Source organism: Mesoplodon mirus (genome assembly GCF_964341445.2).
Source record: "Mesoplodon mirus genome assembly, chromosome: 1".
NCBI lineage: Eukaryota > Metazoa > Chordata > Mammalia > Artiodactyla > Ziphiidae > Mesoplodon > Mesoplodon mirus.
In genome coordinates, this window is record NC_138976.1 from 37265977 (window position 1) to 37286665 (window position 20689).

The 20689-nt window shown below is 36.3% G+C and overlaps 1 protein-coding gene across 4 annotated transcripts in view; it reads right to left on the reverse strand.

Annotated features, from left to right (window-relative positions):
* Positions 1 to 20689, reverse strand: part of PTBP3 (polypyrimidine tract binding protein 3) — a 102364-nt gene that overhangs the window by 77525 nt on the left and 4150 nt on the right. The gene's annotated exons all lie outside the window — the stretch shown is intronic.

Here is a 20689-nt window from a genome sequence, read left to right on the forward strand (position 1 = left end):
TCCAAATATTGTTAGAGTTGGCACATGACTCTAACTCTGGACATTTTAATACTACTCAGAGATTGGCTCACAGTCTGTAAAGAATTTAACCCTGTTCAAAGAGAGGTCTGGCTTTTGCCCCCTCCTTCTGGGAGGTAATCTCTAAACCCCTGTAAGGTCATGCCTGAGAAAGTGTCTTTTTTTTTTTTTTAACTCGAGGGGCTTTGGGTCACCAGACAGTCTTAGAGTCAGGACATGCCTGGAGGGGCTGGAGGAGACTTAACTAAGATCAGCCTCAAGAGCAATCAAGTATGCTTACATAAAGGAGCCCCTCAATAAAAATGTAATCACCAAAGCACGGTAAGCATCCCGGTTTGACTCCATGAGTACTGTCACACAGATGCTGGGAAAGTAATGTGTCCTGACACCATAGGGAGAAGACAAAGGAAGCTCTGTGTTTGCTACTTCCCCAGACTTCTGCCCTATGTGTTCCTTCCCTTGGCTAATTCAAATCTCTATCCTGTCCCTGTAATAACCAGTAATGAAGAGTACAAAAGCTTTCAGTGAATTCTGTAAGTTCTTCTAGAAAATTATGGGACCAGAGGGTGGTTTTGGAAACCCCCAGGACTTACAATTTCTGTCAGAATTGAGGGGAGTCTTTTGTGGACTGTGTTCCCTAACTTCACAGTTGGCCTAATTCCTCTCATGGAAAAATGATGAATCAGTAGAGCACATATAATAAAACTATTCATTTAACAGATTTTTCTAAACCTTTATTCTTCACCTCTAAATCACCATTTGGATTTCTAACTGTAAAAGAAAAATTTAGTCTAAAAATGTGATCAAATAGTCAAACATAGAAAAACTGGAAAAACTAACTTAAATTTATATGGCATACTAAGTAAATTTATGCAACATCTTAATTGTCACATTCAATGTTTCTACACAAAATATAAACTATTATAATAAGGAGATGGTTAACATTACAGAGTCTTCAAAATAAAATCATTCAAGTTTGATAATTCTACTAGATCTTTCAATAGTAACAGGAAGAGCTTTCAAAAAGAATATGTGTAAAATAATGCATGAATAAAGCAAACCCTATAGTATCCAGTGAAGTGCTGGAATGCCTATTTTTATTTTTATTGCCTTATTACTCAATAAGAAAAATTAAAATATTTGATCCAGAAGTTTCATATCTGGAAACTGTTTCATATCAGAGATGGGATTTACCACTTAACATAGAGAATAAACAACACATATTTCAAATAATTATGATACTTTAAAAAACTGGTAACTTTTTGACCCTAATAATTTCAGGATATGATAAACAAAAGACAGAGAAAAAAGAGCTTACGTGTGAAAATGCAGTCATAAAAAAAAATTCTGATAATCAAAATTTACTGGCTAAGCTTTTTCCCCCAAGGATTCATTTTCAGATTACAGAAAATAAAGGTTTTTAAATATCATAAAGCTCAAATCCCAAGAGTCATATTACTTTGTAAGCTTTGTAAAAAGTGAGAAAAACACAATCAGTTCTGTTACTTTAAAGATTCCTTCTTTAAAAAAAAAACTTTTCTTTCCTAGACATAAATTCTTTCTCCTGAAAACACATCACTGCCTATAATTACAGACTACTTGCTTAATAGTTATATCCCAAGTGTCTGAAAAGTAATTTTCCATGATAGTCAAGGAAAAGCAATGCAGACCTAGGTAAAAATGAGTATCAGTCTAGTAGAGGAGGAAAACTTTTGCCTTCTTCCCTTTTAGGTTCTTTGGCTGGTCTAATAATTAAGCTGACATGAGACAGAATAACAGGAGAAAAACAAAATTTAATTTCATATATACAGGAGCTCATAAAGATATGAGACTCCAAGAAGTGACAAAAGCATGCAGTTTTTATACCTTTTAGACAAAGAAACAATTATTTGGGAAGATTTGACAAAACAAAGAGTCTGGGGCTTGGGGTAGCAAATTAATAAAGAAGTAACAAAGTTTGTTTAGTCACCGTTCTCTGCCTTGAATTTCCTATCTCTGGTGATAAGGATGCCCTCTACTCTCTTAGTATAAGGAGGATACTTTCACATGAGGGATTTATTTCCTGTTTTCAGGGGGAACAAGGAGGGTCAGTGTCACTCTCAAAAGGTCTGATGGCTATGATAAGAGATTATAGTTTGAGATAGATGGAAGATAAGAAGAATGAAGACAAAAAAAATGATGGAAAGCTTATTTGGATGAGTGACTATAGATGATCAACATAAGGAAATTGTTAAAAAGTGAAAGAAAAAAGACTCTGTACCACAGGTAAACAAAGTAACATTAAACAAAAAGGCTTTAACAAATCAAATCATGAAGACATCATGGGGTGGGGGTGGGGCATGAACAATACTGGATCAACCGTCTCCTTAGAAACACACAGTAAATTTACATAAGTGCAACAGTTGTTCTGGGGACTTGTTAGCTCTCTGGCTAAGTCAATACACCAGTCAGCTTCACTGCCTCAAGTATCAATTACTGAAGCTCTCTCCTGCTAAAGAATAATTAAATACACTGGGCCAACAAAGCAAAAGAGTACTGTCATTAAGCAGCACAAATAAAGTGTTTTATTATCAAATTTGATGGGAAGTGGTTTTATTTAGCATTAAAGTGAGATTATTAATATAATAAAAAGCAATCCACACAACTGAGAAACAGCCAGTAAAATAACATGTAAGGAAGATTCTGAAAATAAACCATTAACTCATGGTTAAACTTCAGACCATACCTAAAATTCAAGAATAAGACATCATTTGTTTTAGTCTATAAAGATATTATGACCATAAAAAAGGAGCTATCAAAAAAAACTTCACAATTTTCCAGATCTTTTTTTTAAAAATAAAAGAATCTTAAATACTGAAATTAATATTCAAGTCCTACCTTAAAGCTAAGGTAGCCCCCTCTGTAAAATTTCTAGCAAAAGGTCTAGTGACCCTTTGTAAACATTTCACAGAGCAGAAAACTCATGTTGATCCTGCTGTTACTATGTTTTTCCATAAACAGAAAAACATATTATTATGTACAGTCTCACCATACTATATACACTTGCTGATGACTCACCTTTATATCCCCCTCTACAGGACCTAATAATGAAATGGAATCTGTGCTCAAAACATTTTTGCTTAAAAAAGAGTAATAATGGGACTTCCCTGGTGGCACAGTGGTAAAGAATCCGCCTGCCAATGCAGGGGACACGGGTTCAATCCCTGGTCCGGGAAGATCCCACACGCCGCGGAGCAACCAAGCCCGTGCGCCACAACTACTGAGCCTGCGCTCTAGAGCCCACAAGCCATAGCTACTGAGCCCACGTGCCACAACTACTGAAGCCCGCACACCTAGAGCCCGTGCTCAGAAACAAGAGAAGCCACCGCAATGAGAAGCTCACGCACCGCAACGAAGAGTAGCCCCTGCTCGCCGCAACTAGAGAAAGCCCACACACAGCAATGAAGACCCAACGCAGCCATAAATAAATAAATAAATAAAAGAGTGATAATTATAAAGACAAGGGAATAAACTGAATATTCAGTAAGGGTTTCAGAGTAATTGTGAGGCAGTACGTGATAACTCCACTTTTTTTTTTTTTTTTTTTTTTCCGGTACGCGGGCCTCTCACTGTTGTGGCCTCTCCCGTGGCGGAGCACAGGCTCCAGACATGCAGGCTCAGCGGCCATGGCTCAGGGGCCCAGCCTCTCTGCGGCATGTGGGATCTTCCTGGACCAGGGCACGAACCCGTGTCCCCTGCATTGGCAGGCGGATCAGGCACTGCGCCACCAGGGAAGCCCCCAAGTTTTTTTTTTTTTTTAACATTTAGGTTTTTGTTAACATTCACCTATTCACAGCTCCTATTGCTCTAAACACACCCAAACCCCAAAGCCTCACATATGACTTGGAGATCATATTCCCACAAACTCTGTGGCCCCATCAACACTCTCATCTACTAAGTGAGTGTGATTATCTCTAAACATATTTCTTAAAGAACAGTTACCCTAAAAAAAGAATAGTTACCAAATTGTTTGTGACATTTTCCTTTCCAAAGCTGCCACTGTTGAGATTTTAAGACAATGAGAATAAACAAGGTGGTAAAGATGGAGTAAATTCTTCAAATATACAGCTGTGACAATGTTCACAATCCCATTTATGACACAGTTTCAATAAAATGGTTTTTATTGTCTTCATTTTATATGGACTTCATAGCAGTAAATAGTAACACTTTTTTTAATGAGTAGCAAAATTATTCCTCCAAAAGCCTTCTAATTCATGACATCCAATCAAAATGCCATTCATCTGAATATTTATTTAGTTCCTACTATATAGGCATAGATCATACATATTGACTTCAATATCAATATGTAAAAGTGTTTTAGCGATCATATTCATTCACTCAACAGAGCCAACAAATAATTACTGAGCACCAAACTATATGCCAGGGTCTTTAAGCACTTGGGAAAATCCCAGTGAACAGACAAAAATTCCTGCCCTTATCACGTGGAGTTTACAATCTTGCAGATGGAAACACGTAACAATCAGATTAAGAAAATTGTGTAGTATGTTTTAAAGTCATAATGCTTTTTAAAAAGCAGGATAAGGAGCAACGAGGGGTAAAGAGGAGAAATAAGATTTTTAAATAGAGTGGTCAAGGAAAGATTTAAGAGCAAGTGACATTTAAGTGTAGTCTTAAGGAGGTAAGGAGTAAGCTATATAGGTATCTGAGGGAAGAATGTTGTAGGTCAAGGAAACTGAGATAAAATGCCTTGCATGTTCTAGAAAACAGTGAGGAGGCCAACTGTGACTGAAAGAGTGTGAGCAAGGAGAGAAGAAAACTAAAGAGACAAGGAGGGTATGTCATAGCATTTCGTGCTTTGAAAGCCATTCTAAAAAATGTTACTGAGTGAAACGAGGGACAAAGAGTTGTGAACAGAGGAGTGACATGATCTGATTTACTTTTTTAAAATTTATTTTATTTATTTATTTTTGGCTGGGTTGGGTCTTCATTGCTGCGCGCAGGTTTTCTCAAGTTGTAGAGAGCAGGGGCTACTCTTCGTTGCGGTGCGCAGGCTTCTCATTGCTGTGGCTTCTCTTGTTGCAGAGCACAGGCCTTAGGCGTGCAGGCTTCAGTAGTTGCAGCATGCGGGCTCAGTAGTTGTGGCTCAAGGGCTCTAGAGCACAGGCTCAGTAGTTGTGGCGCACGGGCTTAGTTGCTCCGCGGCATATGGGATCTTCCCCGACCAGGGCTCGAACCTGGGCCCCCTGCATTTGGCAGGCAGATTCTTAACCACTGTGCCACCAGAGAAGCCCTGATTTACTTTTTAACCCATCACGCTGGCTGCAGTGTTGAGAATAGTTTGCAATGAAGCAGAGGAAGATGCAGAGACTCCAGTAGGAAGCTATGGTGATAATCCAGATGAGGGGCAAAGGGAGTGTTACTGGGGAGAGTGGTTGAATTATGAATATACTTAGAAAGATTTGCTAATAATTAGACATGGAGTGAGAGAAAAAGAAGAAGTCAAAGGTGTCCTGGATATCCCAAATAGGCCTAAATATAAAATATTCTGTCCTATAGTCAGTGAACAGATATTTTAAAGATTTTACTATACGTATTCTCCAATTCTCACAACTCTGTAAAGTAGGTATTATTATCCCTCAAAGAATCAGAGGTTATATTATTCGACATAGGTCAGAGAGGGTAGGTGGTACAATTAAAATCTAGGCCTGGTTTATTTTTCACCTGACATACCTGTTGCTCTCCAGTCTAATAAACAAATTTCCTCTCAATATCTTATGCCAATCCTTTGATTCATTTATTCCCCATCTAGACATTATTTTATGTTAGAACTGTACGTGAAGATATGTACATGTAATCATCCTTTACAAGAACAAAATAAACAAATACAAAGATAGCTAATACTGACTGCTTAATATGTGCCAGTACTGTTCTATGTGCTTTATCAAACATATTTCGTGTAATCTAAGAAGGCTTCAAGTGTAAGACCCCATAATTTTATCTAATATCCAGAAAGAAAAAGTGCTGTCAACCAAATTGTAGTACATTATCAACACTAAGATGCACCCTGATGTCAGAAATGTTAATATGAGAAAAAAAGGGGTGGGGGCTTAGAATCAGTGAACTATCAAATCGTCATAAAATGCTAAGCATTGAGCAATATTATGGTGATCAGTGTTGGTTCAAAATATTACATCTCATACCTCATTCATTAAAAATACTAATTCTATCCTTTTCCTTTCCACATTTTAAGTTCTAAACCTCTTTCAACTCTCTATTTTCCCCTCAAGGTTGTAACTAATGGAATATTAGTGCTTAACTTTGAAACCACAGGCACTATTAAACTGCTTGTGAAAAAAATCTCTGTAAGGCAAGGATAAAACATCCTCTTCCAATACAGCTGCAGAAAAAGACACAATTCTGGTCATAAAACTGCTTATAAATAAATGTTATTTCTAACAAAGGTGTCCTGTGATCACCTGAATTCTGAAAAGTATATAGCTATGTCCCATAAAAATTACAAGGTCTGGGTTTTGGCTAGTTGTCATACTTAATAACTTACTGCCCTAGAGTAATATTATATTGACACCATTTTCTGAAATACATATAAACTTAAAAATTTTTAAATTAAGCCTATCACTGAAACTTCCCTCTTCTCACACATTCATAAACAAATCCTAACAATTTTTTAGATTCTCATAACAAAGAGTTGGAAAGCCTATTAACATTTTGTGAATGAGAAAAATAAGGCATAAATGAGTTAAGTAGGTTATATAAATTACACTACAAATAAAGAGTTGGGGTCAGTATTCAAACCCAGGCAGGCCAATTTCAGAGTCCATGCTTTTAACTGCTATACTAAACTACTAAAATATTAAACCACGGGCTTCCCTGGTGGCGCAGTGGTCGAGAGTCTGCCTGCCGATGCAGGGGACATGGGTTCGTGCCCCGGTCCGGGAAGATCCCACATGCCGCGGAGCGGCTGGGCCCGTGAGCCATGGCCGCTGAGCCTGCGCGTCTGGAGCCTGTGCTCTGCAGCGGCAGAGGCCACAATGGTGGGAGGCCCACGTACCACACACAAAAAAATATATATATATATATATACATATATATATATATTAAACCACCACTATGTTCATATTGAGATTAGTTACATGAGTTACAACAGATCAATGCAATGAAATAGTAGACAGTTACTAAAATGATAAAGGACCAGACTTATCAACCTGATACAAACTCACAAGATATTGTTCATTTTTTAAGCCATATAAATTAGTTATAATGTGTATTGTTTCCATTTTTGTAAAGCGAATTACTAATAAATATGCACATATACTGTGAACATATGAAAAGGTCTAAAAGCAAACTCACCTAAATTTTAGCAGGAATTATTATTTCTAGCTTTTACTAGCTTTTACCTTCTCCTTTACTTGTCACGTTTAAACATTAATTAATCAAAGGGAATGGGCTATTTTTATTTTGAAAAAAAAAAAAAAAAGAACTTAAAAAATTTTGCCAACATTTGTTTTAAGCTCCGTACCTGGGTCTTTCAATCAAATATATTTCATGGGAATTTTTGGTCAATTCTACGGGACATATTTATCATTGCAAAAATGTTTAAAAATTTTTTTAATTTAAAATTCTTTCTTGCACCATTTAACGATCTGAAGGCACCTCTGAATTTTATAATAGCCACACTGTATGAACGAACATAGACTAGTTTTCATGTTACTTTAGTTGAGAAAGAGCAGAGTGAATGGCTATGAGTCTCAATGGATGGAATTCCAACGCATCACAAAAACAGGGTTGTGGGACTTCCCTGGTGGCGCAGTGGTTAAGAATCCACCTTCCAATGCAGGGGACCCGGGTTCGAGCCCTGGTCTGAGAAGATCCCACATGCTGCAAAGCAACTAAGCCTGTGCGCCACAACTACTGAGCCTGCGCTCTAGAGCCCACGAGCCACACCTACCGAGCCTGCATGCCGCAGCTACTGAAGCCCACGCGCCTAGAGCCCGTGCTCCACAATGAGAAGCCACTGCAATGAGAAGCCCGGGCACTGCAATGAAGAGTAGCCCCCTCTCACCACAACTAGAGAAAGCCCGTGCGCAGCAACAAAGACCCAACCCAGCCTAAAATTAATTAATTAATTAATTAATTAAAAACAAAACAAAACAGGGTTGTACTCCAATCTCCCCTTCACCTTAGTGAAACTACAAGTATATTTCACTCCTTTAGCAGACTGTAAGCTATGCTTCCATCTCTAACACAATGGTATACTATTTTTATCCCAGAACAAACCAACGTCCAAAAATAATGGAGCTTATTAACCAAATACTATCTGAAATATTAGTTTTCCTAAAACCAATAGACACCAAGGGGTAAAAAACAGAGCATGGGTTTTGGAAACAAACCTTTGTTTGAATCCAGCCCGTCACTAGGGTATTAGGTTTTACCTAGGGTATCATGTTACAGTAACACCACAGGTTTTTTTCTTCTGTAAAATTAGTCTAATATTATAATAGATATGCAAAGTTTCCTTTTAAAATGACTTCTTATATACTGATACCCAGCAGGGTAGGGGTAAAATGCATTTTTTTAATCTGGGAGAGGGAGGCAAAAGCAGTACTGGTGAACAGAATGTTGATGTTCTGCCTACTTATCCTATCAATAATAAAAAGAGATCTTGAAATCTATGACTAGTTATAGATGTGGCTATTTCTTCTTTCACCTAAAACTGCTATACAACTCCTCAGGACTCACAGGAGTCCTCTCTTGAATGAAGATTTCCTATGTCTTTTTTTCTTTTTTTTTATTTTATTTTATTTTATTTTATTTTTGCGGTATGCGGGCCTCTCACTGTTGTGGCCTCTCCCGTTGCGGAGCACAGGCTCCGGACGTGCAGGCTCAGTGGCCATGGCTCATGGGCCCAGCCGCTCCGCGGCATGTGGGATCTTCCCGGACCGGGGCACGAATCCGTGTCCCCTGCATCGGCAGGCGGACTCTCAACCACTGCGCCACCAGGGAAGCCCTGAAGATTTCCTATGTCTTAGAGAAAAAAAGTGCAGAACAGTGCACAGAAATATGCTGTCTTTTATATTAGAAGAGGAAGAAAAATATGTACAGTTGCCTATATTTGCATTAAAAAGGTACTAAAAGGGTAAAGAAAAAACTAATAAAATTGTTATCTTTGGGGAAAAGACAAGAAGGGGGACAACAATGTTAATGAGAGATCTCCCTATACACACAGTTGAATTTATTTTTTGGTGAATTACTTCTGTTCTTTTAACTTTTATTCATGAATTTAATTTATTTACTTTTATCAAATACGTGTACTATAACAAATTTTACAAAATAGTCTATATGATAAAAGCAAATCTCTCCACTCAAACAGAATCTTTAAACAGTTCTTATTCTAATGGTTGCCACCACAACATTAGATAATATGCTTATACCACTACTTTTAAGTTATCAACTTTAAAAATAAACTGGCTGACCTCTAATACGAAAACTTAGTTTATCTCTTATAATTCCTTTTTCTGTTCTCTCAATGTTTAAAATATATGCTCTTAATTTTAATTCTTGTGTAAGTATCTTTGAACTTTAAATACTACACTTGTATCTTTACTGCTTGTTTTGTCAATTTGACATTACCTCTTGATTCTCCATTTTGAAAGAAAGCTTTTGGGGCTAGTAATCTGTTCCCTCCCTCCCTCCCTGTGCCAACTTCATTTTTACTTTTATTGGTATGCTTGTTACATTCTGCCCTCCAACAATAGCATTCTGGGCTTTGTCCATTCCTGTCCTGTCCAAAGGTTGACTCAAAGTTGAAAATCAATAAACAGCATTTACACTTTTATAACTATATAAATATTGTTGAAGGAAACATAATCCTGGAACACTTCACCTTTTACTCTATGAATCTAATGTCACAACCTTAGAACCACTTGAAAAAGACTATTCTTAGAATCAAGATCAAATGGATTCTTTATTATACTCTACCATTTCTTAACATTATGCTACATTCTAATTTGGTTCATAATCAGACATTTTTATTTATTTATTCATTCATTCATTTTTGCTTTCTGTGACATTTTTAAACTGTCTTTGTTCTCCTCACACTATTATCCTTTACTATATCATCATAGTTTCCCCAAACTCTTCATGGCACCACTCATTCTATGTAGTCCTCATTTTTCTTCCTAAGATCTCCCTCCTAAAATCCCCTTTTCTCCTGCTTCAATCTAGAATGACTGCTTTCTAGGACTTCTGAACAGTTATTAACTAAAGTCTTCTTTTCACTTTTCATCTGGGTTGACTCAACTTTTTCCTTTACTGTCTTCCTTGTCCTTAGTTCTCATTATTATTTTGCTGGAGTACAACCTTAACAACTACCTAAATGATGGTAAACACCAAGGTAAACCTGGCTCCATGCATGTCTGAAAATTCTATCCTCATAATTAATCATTTGACAGCGAAGAATTCTGGGTTAAAAATTATTTTTTCCTAAGAAAATTAGGAAAAGATTCACCATTTTCATCTAGCATATAGTAGGGCTGGTAAGATGCCAGTCTGACATTCATTTCTTTGAAGTTGACTTGTTTTCTGCCCCCACCTCCCCGGAAGCCTTTTTTTTTTTTTTTTTTTTGCGGTATGCGGGCCCCTCACCGCTGTGGCCTCCCCCGTTGCGGAGCACAGGCTCCGGACGCGCAGGCCCAGCGGCCACGGCCCACGGGCCCAGCCGCTCCGCGGCACATGGGATCCTCCCAGACCGGGGCACGAACCCGTATCCCCTGCATCGGCAGGCGGACTCTCAACCACTGCGCCACCAGGGAGGCCCCCGGAAGCCTTTTGAATCATCTCTTCATCGGTGGAACTCTAAAATTTCACAATAACATATCTAGGTGATAGTCCTTTGTACTCACCATACTAGGTAATAAATAGGTGGGTCTGAAGCCTGAAACTAGAATGAGTTGGTCTGAAGCCTGAAGCTACCACTGTCCTTTGTACTTCCTGTACTAAGTAATAAATAGGTTGGTCTGAAGCCTGAAGCTAACATGAATTGTTAACTCCCATCTCCAAAATCAACCATGGAGAAGCTGTAGAAGCTGAAGGGATATGTGGATTTCAGGAACCAAAATAATGTGAGAAAAATCTTGATGAAATGTAAGGAAAAAAGATAAATCAACAGTTGAATTGAAATTTTAATACATTTCTCTTAGCAAGTAATAGACCAAACATAAAAAATATGACCAGAAAAAAAAATACAATTAATAACTTGAACTAATAGATACACTGAATGCAGAACCAGACATTCAGCTAAGAATAAACATTTATAAAAACAGACATTGGGGCTTCCCTGGTGGCGCAGTGGTTGGGAGTCCGCCTGCCGGTGCAGGGGACACAGGTTTGTGCCCTGGTCCGGGGTGATCCCACATGCCGCGGGGCAGCTCGGCCCGTGGGCCATGGCCGCTGGGCCTGCGCATCTGGAGCCTGTGCTCCGCAGCGGGAGAGGCCGCGGCAGTGAGAGGCCCGCATACCACAAAAAAAAAAAAAAAAAAAAACCAGACATTGTATCAGGTTGGCAAACTTTATATGTAAACGGCCAAAGAGTAAGGGATTTTAAACTTTGTGGGCCATACAGTCTCTGTCATAACTCACAAAAGCAGTCACAGACAATGTGAAAATGAATGAGCATGGCTGTGTTCCAATAAAACTTTATAGACACTGAGATTTGAATCTCATCTATTTTTCACCTGTTACAAAGTATTAATCGTTGGATTTCTGTCAAGCATTTAGAAGTATAAAGACCATTTTAGATTGCAGGATGTATAAAAACAGATGGCAGTGAGCCCTATTTAGCCCTTGGGCATAGTTTGCCAACTCCCATATTAGTTCATAAAAGAAGTCTCAATATGTTCCAAAGGAATATACTGAACATACTATGTTCTCTGCAAGAAAATTAGAAACAAAATTAAAAAGAGTGGCTAATGTTTGGGAACTAAACTTTTAAAGCCACTAAATTATTCTGGAGTTAAAAAGGAAACTTTTTCAAAAAGATACATGCACCCCAATGTTCCTAGCAACACTATTTACAAGAGCCAAGACATGGAAGCAACCTAAATGTCCATCAACAGATGAATGGATAAAAAAGTTGTGATATATATACATAGGAATATTACTCAACCATAAAAAAGAATAAAATAATGCCATTTGCAGTAACATGGATGGACCTAGGGATTATCATACTAAAATGAAGTCAGAAAAAGACAAATATCATATGATATCACTTATATGTGGAATCTAAAAAATGATATAAATGAACTTATTTAAGAAACAGAAACAGACTCACAGACATAGAAAACAAACTTATGGTTACCAAAGGGGAGAGAGGAGGGAGGGATAAATTAGGAATTTGGGATTGGCAGATACAAATTACTATATACAAAACAGATAAACAAAAGGCCCTACTGTAGAGCACAGGGAACTATATTCAGTATCTGTAATAAACTATAATGGAAAAGAATCTGAAAAAGAGAATATATATATACATATATATAAAAAACATATATATGTAACTGAATCACTTTGCTGTATACCAGAAACTAACAAAACACTGTAACTCAACTATACTTCAAAAATAAATAAATAAAGGAAATTTTTTAAAGAACTATAAGGAAAATATAAAAATACTTAGATATAATAAGAATGAAAACACAAATCCAAAACTTGTGGGATCCAGCTTTAGTACTTTAAGATAAATTTATAGTTGTAAATACATTTATTAGAAAACAGAAGATTTTAAAATATGTGAGTTAATTATTAACTCAAAAGAGAAAAAAAATAGAGCAAAAGAGCAAATCCAAATCCTAAAATTACTGTGAGAGGAATAAAAAACTTGAATTGACCATAAGAATTAAAGACAAAGACATCCCTATCCCCTACTACCAACCCCAGTCCAGATGACTTTGCAGGTGAGATCAACTAAACTTTGAAGAAAAAAGTTGTTCCACAAAACAGCAAAAGAATGAAAAGTTAATCCGTTCATTTTTAGCAGCTAGTGAATGAAATCTTGATTCCAAAAATAAAATTAGAAAATCACCTCTTTGCAACTATCATTATAATAACGAATTAAGGCAAGAACCATCACATAGATGCTAAAACTAGCATGTTAAAATTTGAGAATTAAAATAATAGTAGCATGGCCTTAAAGTACCACTCCACAAAATACTTACTAGTTGCAAAGAGAAAAACAGTAAATTTACAGCAGAAAACCTGGCAAATACAACTTTAACCAAGTGATCAAAGTTAACATTACAAGTTATAGGACAAATCAACATCCTCTGCCTTCTGATAAAATACACTGAGAATATAACATGACTTCTGTGGTATTCCTGCAAAAATACATAACCTAAATGTATTTATAAGAAACAGATAAACTCAAAGTAAGGGATATCCTACACAATAACATGCCTATATTCTTTTAAAATGTCAGTATCATGAATCAAAAAGACTGAGGGAACATTTTAGATTAACTTCCAGATTTTGATAATTATGCTACAGTAATGTAAAATGTCTTTATTTTTAGGCAATACACTCTAAAGTATTTAGGGGTGAAAAAATAAAGTAAAATAAAGTATCAATGAAGTTTCAAGGAATCTCCATGACAAACTATTAATTACAAAGGGAAAATTAGTAACTTAATATAGTGGAGAAGCTGGGCTGTCAATCATGCTAACCAAATAATGATTCAGAAAGTGAAAAAAAGAATATAGAGAGATATATGTATATCTACAGAAAGTAACATACACATATGTATAAAGAAAAAGAGAGAAACACTATAAATGAATAATAAAACAAATGGGGCAAATGTGAATTACCTGGGTAATGGTTATATAAGTTTTTACACTATTCTACAACCTTTCTGTAAGTTTGTATTAAAGTTTTAAAAAACTAAGATATCAATGAAATTCACCACATTAGTATACTATGAAAAAAGAAAACCTTTAAAAGGGAATAATCAAAGTATGTATAAATTATGGTAAGCTATTAGAGAGAATGTGGTAATATAAAAACGTCATATGCACAGTGATTTACAACCAAAAAAGTATTTGCATTTACATGATCTTACTTGGACATTAATAAGCTATTTTACTATTCATTTTTCAGTATTTATTCACTACTTTGAGTTAGGTAGTTGTATTAGTTATGAATGGATGCATAACAAATTACCCCAAAATCTAGCAACTTATAAAAACAAGTATTTTTAAACTCAATTTCTGAGAGTCAGGAACCTGGGCATGGCTTAGTTAGGTCCTCTGGCCCAGAGTCTCTCACAGACTGCAATCATCTCAAGGCTCAGTAGAGGAAATGGAGGTCCCACTTCCAAGCTCACTTAAGTGGTTGCTGGCAGGATTCATTCTGTAAATGGGCCTCTCCATAAGGTAGCTCACTTTTATCAGAGTAAACAAAGAGAAAGCAAGAGAAGCCAGTCCTTTGAAACCTAATCCTTCAAGTAGATTTAAGCCTACCATCTTGCTATTTGTTATCTCTTTGGCTCATCCATCCTTTAACCTATCTTAAACACAGACAGATTAAAAGAAAAGGAAAAGGAGCAGGAAAAAGATATACCCCACAAATACTAATCATAAGAAAATTGGAATGACTAGAATGACTACATTACTATCACACAAAGTAGATTTCAGGACAGGAATTATTACTAGATAAAGATATATATTACAAATGATTTTTTTAAAGGTTAATTCATCAAGAAAATATAACATTCCTAAATGTGAATGCATGTAATAACTGAGCTTTAAAATATATAAAGCAAAAACTGACAGAACTACAAAAAGAAATAAAAAAACCACAACTACAGATGGAAATTCCAATATTCTTCTCCTCTTTCAGTAATTAACAGAATAGAAAGAAAATCAGGAAAGTTAGAGAAGACTTGAAACTTCAACCAGTTTATTCTATTGACATTTATAAGGCAGTACACCAACAAAAGTAAACTATACATTTTTTTCAAGTGTACATAGAACATTCATAAAGACAGACTATAGCTTGACATTAAAACAAATCTCAGAAAATGTAAAGGGGTGAAATGGTATACAGCATGTCCTCTAATCAAAGAAGCATTTAAAAAAATAGAAAGGGACTTCCCTGGTGGCACAGTGGTTATGAATCTGCCTGCCAATGCAGGCGACATGGGTTCGAGCCCCAATCCAGGAAGATCTCACATGCTGCGGAGCAACTAAGCCCACGTGCCACAACTACTGAGCCCGCGTGCCACAACTACTGAAGCCCGCACACCTAGAGCCCGTGCTCCGCAACGAGAAGCCACTGCAATGAGAAGCCTGCGCACCAGGACGAAGAGTAGCCCCCACTAACTGCAACTAGCATAGCAAGGAAGACCCAACGCAGCCATAAATAAATAAATTAATTAAATAAATTTCAAAAAATAAATAAAAATAAAAATAATTATAATTAAAAATAGAAAGAAATCCCAAAATTTGGCTTTGAAAACCCCCAAATATTTAGAAATTAAATCACGCTTATAAATAATCATAGGTAGAGCTTCCCTGGTGGCACAGTGGTTGAGAAACTGCCTGCCGATGCAGGGGACACGGGTTCGAGCCCTGGTCTGGGAAGATCTCACATGCCACGGAGCAACTAGGCCCGTGAGCCACAACTACTGAGCCTGTATGTCTGGAGCCTGTGCTCTGCAACAAGAGGCCACAATAGTGAGAGGCCTGTGCACTGCGATGAAGAGTGGCCCCTGCTTACCACAACTGGAGAAAGCCCTGGCACAGAAACGAAGACCCAACACAGCCAAAAATAAATAAACAAACCAATGAACCGACAAAAAAAAATAATCATAGGTAAAAAGAGAAATCACACTAAGAGTAGAAAATACTTTGAACTGACTGAAAATTAAAACCCAGCACACCAAATTTTGTGTGCTGCAATGAAAGAAAAAAATCTGAACAGCACAATATCTATTTTTTAAAACTGAATTCATAATTAAAAACCTTCCTGCAAAGAAAATGCACCCACAAATAGCTACACTGATGAATTCTATCAAACATTTAAGGAAAAAATACTACCAATCTTATACAAACTCTCATCAACAGACTGGATGTGGCTGAAGAAAGAATTATGAGCTTGAAGACATTTCAACAGGAACTTCCCAAACAGAAATGCAAAGAGAAAAAAGAATTGGAAAAAAAAAAGAAAGAGAAAAAGAGAGAGTGAAGCAGAAAAAAACATTTCAAAGTAATGAATGACCAAGAGCTTTCCATAATCAATGATAGAGACCAAACCACAAACCCAGGATCTCAGAGAACACCAAGTAGGATAACACCAAAAAATATGCACTTCAGCAGATCATTCAAACTGCAGAAAACCAAAAACAAAGAGAAAATCTTGAGAAAAAAACAACTCCTTACCTACAGAGGACTAAGGATGAGAATTACAGAGGTTTCTTTCTCATCAGAAACCATGGAAGCAGGAAGAAAGTAGAGTGCAATATCTAAAGAGTTAATGGAGAAAAAAAAACCCCACCAACCTAGAATTCTATATGAAAAGCATCCTTCAAAAGTAAAGGAGAAATAAAGACTTCTTCAGACAAAAACCAAGGAAATGTATTATCAGTAGACCTGCCCTACGAAAAATGTTAAAAGAAGGTCTTTGGGGAGAAGAAAAATTATGTAGATCAGAACTCAGATCTACATAAGGAAAGGAAGACTGTTGGAGAAGGAATAAATGAAGGTATTTTATACTTCTTATTCTTAATTGATCTAAAAAGTCTGTTTATTTAAAGTAATAACAGTAACAATGCATTGTGTGATTACTGCATATGGTTAAGTAAAATGAAGGATAAGTGTCCTAAGGGACAGGAAGGAGAAATTGGAAATGCTCTGTTTAAGGTACCTGCACTATACATGAAGCAGCATAGCACTATTTGAAGGTGGACTTAAAATGAGCTGTAAATGTATACTGCAACCATTAAAAAAAGTTTTTAAAGAGGTATAAGATGCTAAAAGAGGAAATAAATGGAATCATATAAAATGCTCAATTAAAACCAGAGAAGGCAAAAAAAAAAAAAAACGAGAGGGAGAAAATAAAAACAAAGAACAAGCCAATGAACACAAACAGTTATGAACAAGGCACTTATTAATTTAACTAAATTAATCATCCCTTGAAATGTGAATGGTAATGGCCTACATATACCAATTAAAAGACAGATTGCTCAGAGGGGATTTAAAAAAAAAAAAACAAAAAACCTAACGATATGTTGTCTACAAGAAACCCACTTTAAAAGAATAGGCAGGGCTTCCCTGGTGGCGCAGTGGTTGAGAGCCTGCCTGCCGATGCCGGGGACACGGGTTCGTGCCCCGGTCCGGGAAGATCCCACATGCCGCGGAGCGGCTGGGCCCGTGAGCCATGGCCGTTGAGCCTGCGCGTCCAGAGCCTGTGCTCCGCAACGGGAGAGGCCACAACAGCGCGAGGCCCACATACCGCAAAAAAAAAAAAAAAAAAGAATAGGCAAAAAAGTTAACATTCATAAAAGAAGGTAAGTGAATGGCTAATAAGCACATGAAACGGTACACACCACCACCAGTCATCAGGTCAATAGAAATTAAAACTATAATGAGATGCTACTAGGCATTCTAGTTATACTCACTAGAATTCCTAACAGTAAAGTGTTGGCAAGGATGTGGGGCAACCTGAACTCGAATACAAAGCGGCTCCAAGTGTAAAGTGGTACATTTAAAAAAATAACCAAGTTAAACATACACATATCCAATTTTCCTCCTAAGCATAGTGTACAATGAAACACACATTTACCCAGAGACATACACAAATGTTTACAGTCGCTTTATTCATAATAGCTCAAATCTGAAAAGAACCCAAATGCCCACCAACATGAGAATGGATTTTTAAATACTGTGATATAGTCACACAATGGAATACTCTCGTTAATAAATAAGAAAGAACTACTGATACATAGAACATAGATAAATCTAAAAATCCATTTTGCTGAGTAAAAGCCAGGCATCAAAGAGCTTATGCTATATATATGGAGTATTAATATTTATTTCATTTATATGAAAATCAAACACACGCAAAATTAATCTGTGGCGACAGAAATCAAAAGAGTTGCCTAGAATGGGTCTAGAAAAGGGCAACAGGAAACAGGGGGATACATTTGTCAAAATTTATTGCACTGTACCCTTAAGACCTGTGCATTTCACTCTATGTAAGTTACTGCTCAGTTAAAAAAAAAAAAAAAAGATTTCTGGCAAAGGCCTTTTCTGTAGTTCAAACACAGCAAGCAGTAGGTGCATTTTTCCTGCAAAGGGTCAGAAAGTAAATATTTTAGAATTTGTGGTCATATGGCCCCTGTTATAACCCTTCTGTCATTGTATCGTTAAAGTATCCAGACAATATGGAAACAAATGAGCATGGCTGTGTTTCACTAAAACTATTTACAAAAACAGGTGGCAAGCTGGATTTGGTCCACAGGCTGTAGTCTGCTAACTCCTGGTGGAGCAATAGAAAATCAATCTTCAAAATTAATTTAAATACACTGTAGTGTTTTTTCCTGTATAGCGACAGGCATGATAATTATTAGAAGCCAATTATAGTCCTTCCTAAATTTGTAGATTTTTCTATACTCATCTAATCATTTAAAATAGAAAGATAAACTAGAAAATCCCTAAAACATATTTAATATGGAAGATCATCATTTTAAAAAATCATTTAATGGTATAACTGATTCACTTTGTTATAAAGCAGAAACTAGCACACCATTGTAAAGCAATTATACTCCAATAAAGATGTAAAAAAAATCATTTAATGGCCACTATAGTATGCTGAAAAATTATCCAGGAATGTGAGAAATATGAGTTTAAGATACACTAGCTAGTAATAATTAAAGTATGAACTAGAAATTTAAAATACACTTAGTTACACACACAAAAAGCTATGTTACCCACAATGCTGATGCTTTGATTTATCTGGTATAATAAAGTTCTTGAAACATGCCCAGCATCAATCATCATCACCTGGTTCATTCTTTATTTAAAAGAATTGAAAATTAAGAACAGCAATTACTTCTTGCTGTTTTTAAAAGCATTTCAGAATACAAAATAACATATGGAAATAAAAGAAATATTTTATGAGAAGTACCAAAAGCTAAAAGCTAATTTTTTGCCTAATTTAGGCAAGGCTCAAAAACCCTGCAAAGAACCTGCAGGTTCAAACCCTGCAAAGATACCCTGCAAAGAACATCCAGGGTATACAACTAGGTCTAAATAAATCTCAAATACAGCACAGCCCTAAGCTGCCTAAAAATGTTTATCCATCTTCAAGAAAATTCTAATCTAAAAAAAGAATTTAATTCTCTCTCACCATGGTATATACCTATTAGAAGAAACACTAGCAAAATCAGAAGGCTTGGGCTCCAGTATAAGTTTGCCACCTAATTGACCGTGTGAGAATTTGGCATCCATTCATTAAGCAAGCATTTCTGAGAGCCTACGTGCCAGACACTGGAAACACAGTAGTGAAGGAAATATCAAAAATTCCTGCCCTCATGACACATTCTAGTGAGTCACTTAATCTCTAAAAAACAATTTAGTTTTCTTTCACTAAGGTAATGGACTTCATATTTAAGAGTATTTTCAATTCTCTAAAATAAAATCCATATTACTTTCTGCATCGGGAAAGCAACTAATGGAGCATAACCTGAAATCCACTCTTGCACTGGCTAAAACTATTTCTTGTGTCATTATATTCAGACAGCAAATAAAAGAAAATAAGTGACATTCTTGAAGAACTTATTTAAATTTGCTAATTTTGGTTTATACAATCTAGAGGAAATGTGAGCCTTATTGGCCTATTACTTGGTAACTAAACTTCCCTGGATGGGATCCAAAAAAGAAGCAGAACAATCTTATGAGAATTTTCTTCATATAATGAGTAATTTTACAGACATTTCCAGTATTGCCAAGTGAACCAACTAATCAGCTTATCCTTTCTTTAGAGTAGGATCTGATCTTTGTTTCCAAAGTGCTTGCTGCAACACAGGTAGTCAGAGATCCTAACTGCGTATTCAAATCTAGTTCCTGAGCCTTACATTTAAATTTTTCTCTTATCTATCATCAAGATATATTTTTTCCCCAAAATAAAAGAGGCATGACAGTCCTTCAAGCATAACTCCTCAACTCCCAAATGTAAGTTTTTAAAATGTTTCATGTATTCATTTTTCCCAGATAAACTCTAGAATCACAAATTACATTTCTGGTAAGACCAAAACAACTCTCACTTTAAATATCCCTTCCCTCACAGGCCCCTACGGAGAAACCAAAAGGGATCCAAGACATAAGCCTGCGGTTTCTAATCTATGAGTATCATTCCCAAATGAGAAATTGACATAAGTATCTACCAAAAAAAAAAAAGTATATCCCACCAAGAGGCTTCTCCATTTATTTTCAACTCATAAAATATGTTCAAAGTTTGCCAAAGCAAGCTAACTCCATCCAACTTCAAAAGACAGTATAAGCAGTAGTCCCCAATTATGCTAATCTTGAACATCCTATTGTTAGTCTAAAACTCTGCTATCTTTACGTTTATATTTTAAGATGTTTTAGGAATATGAGTACCACCA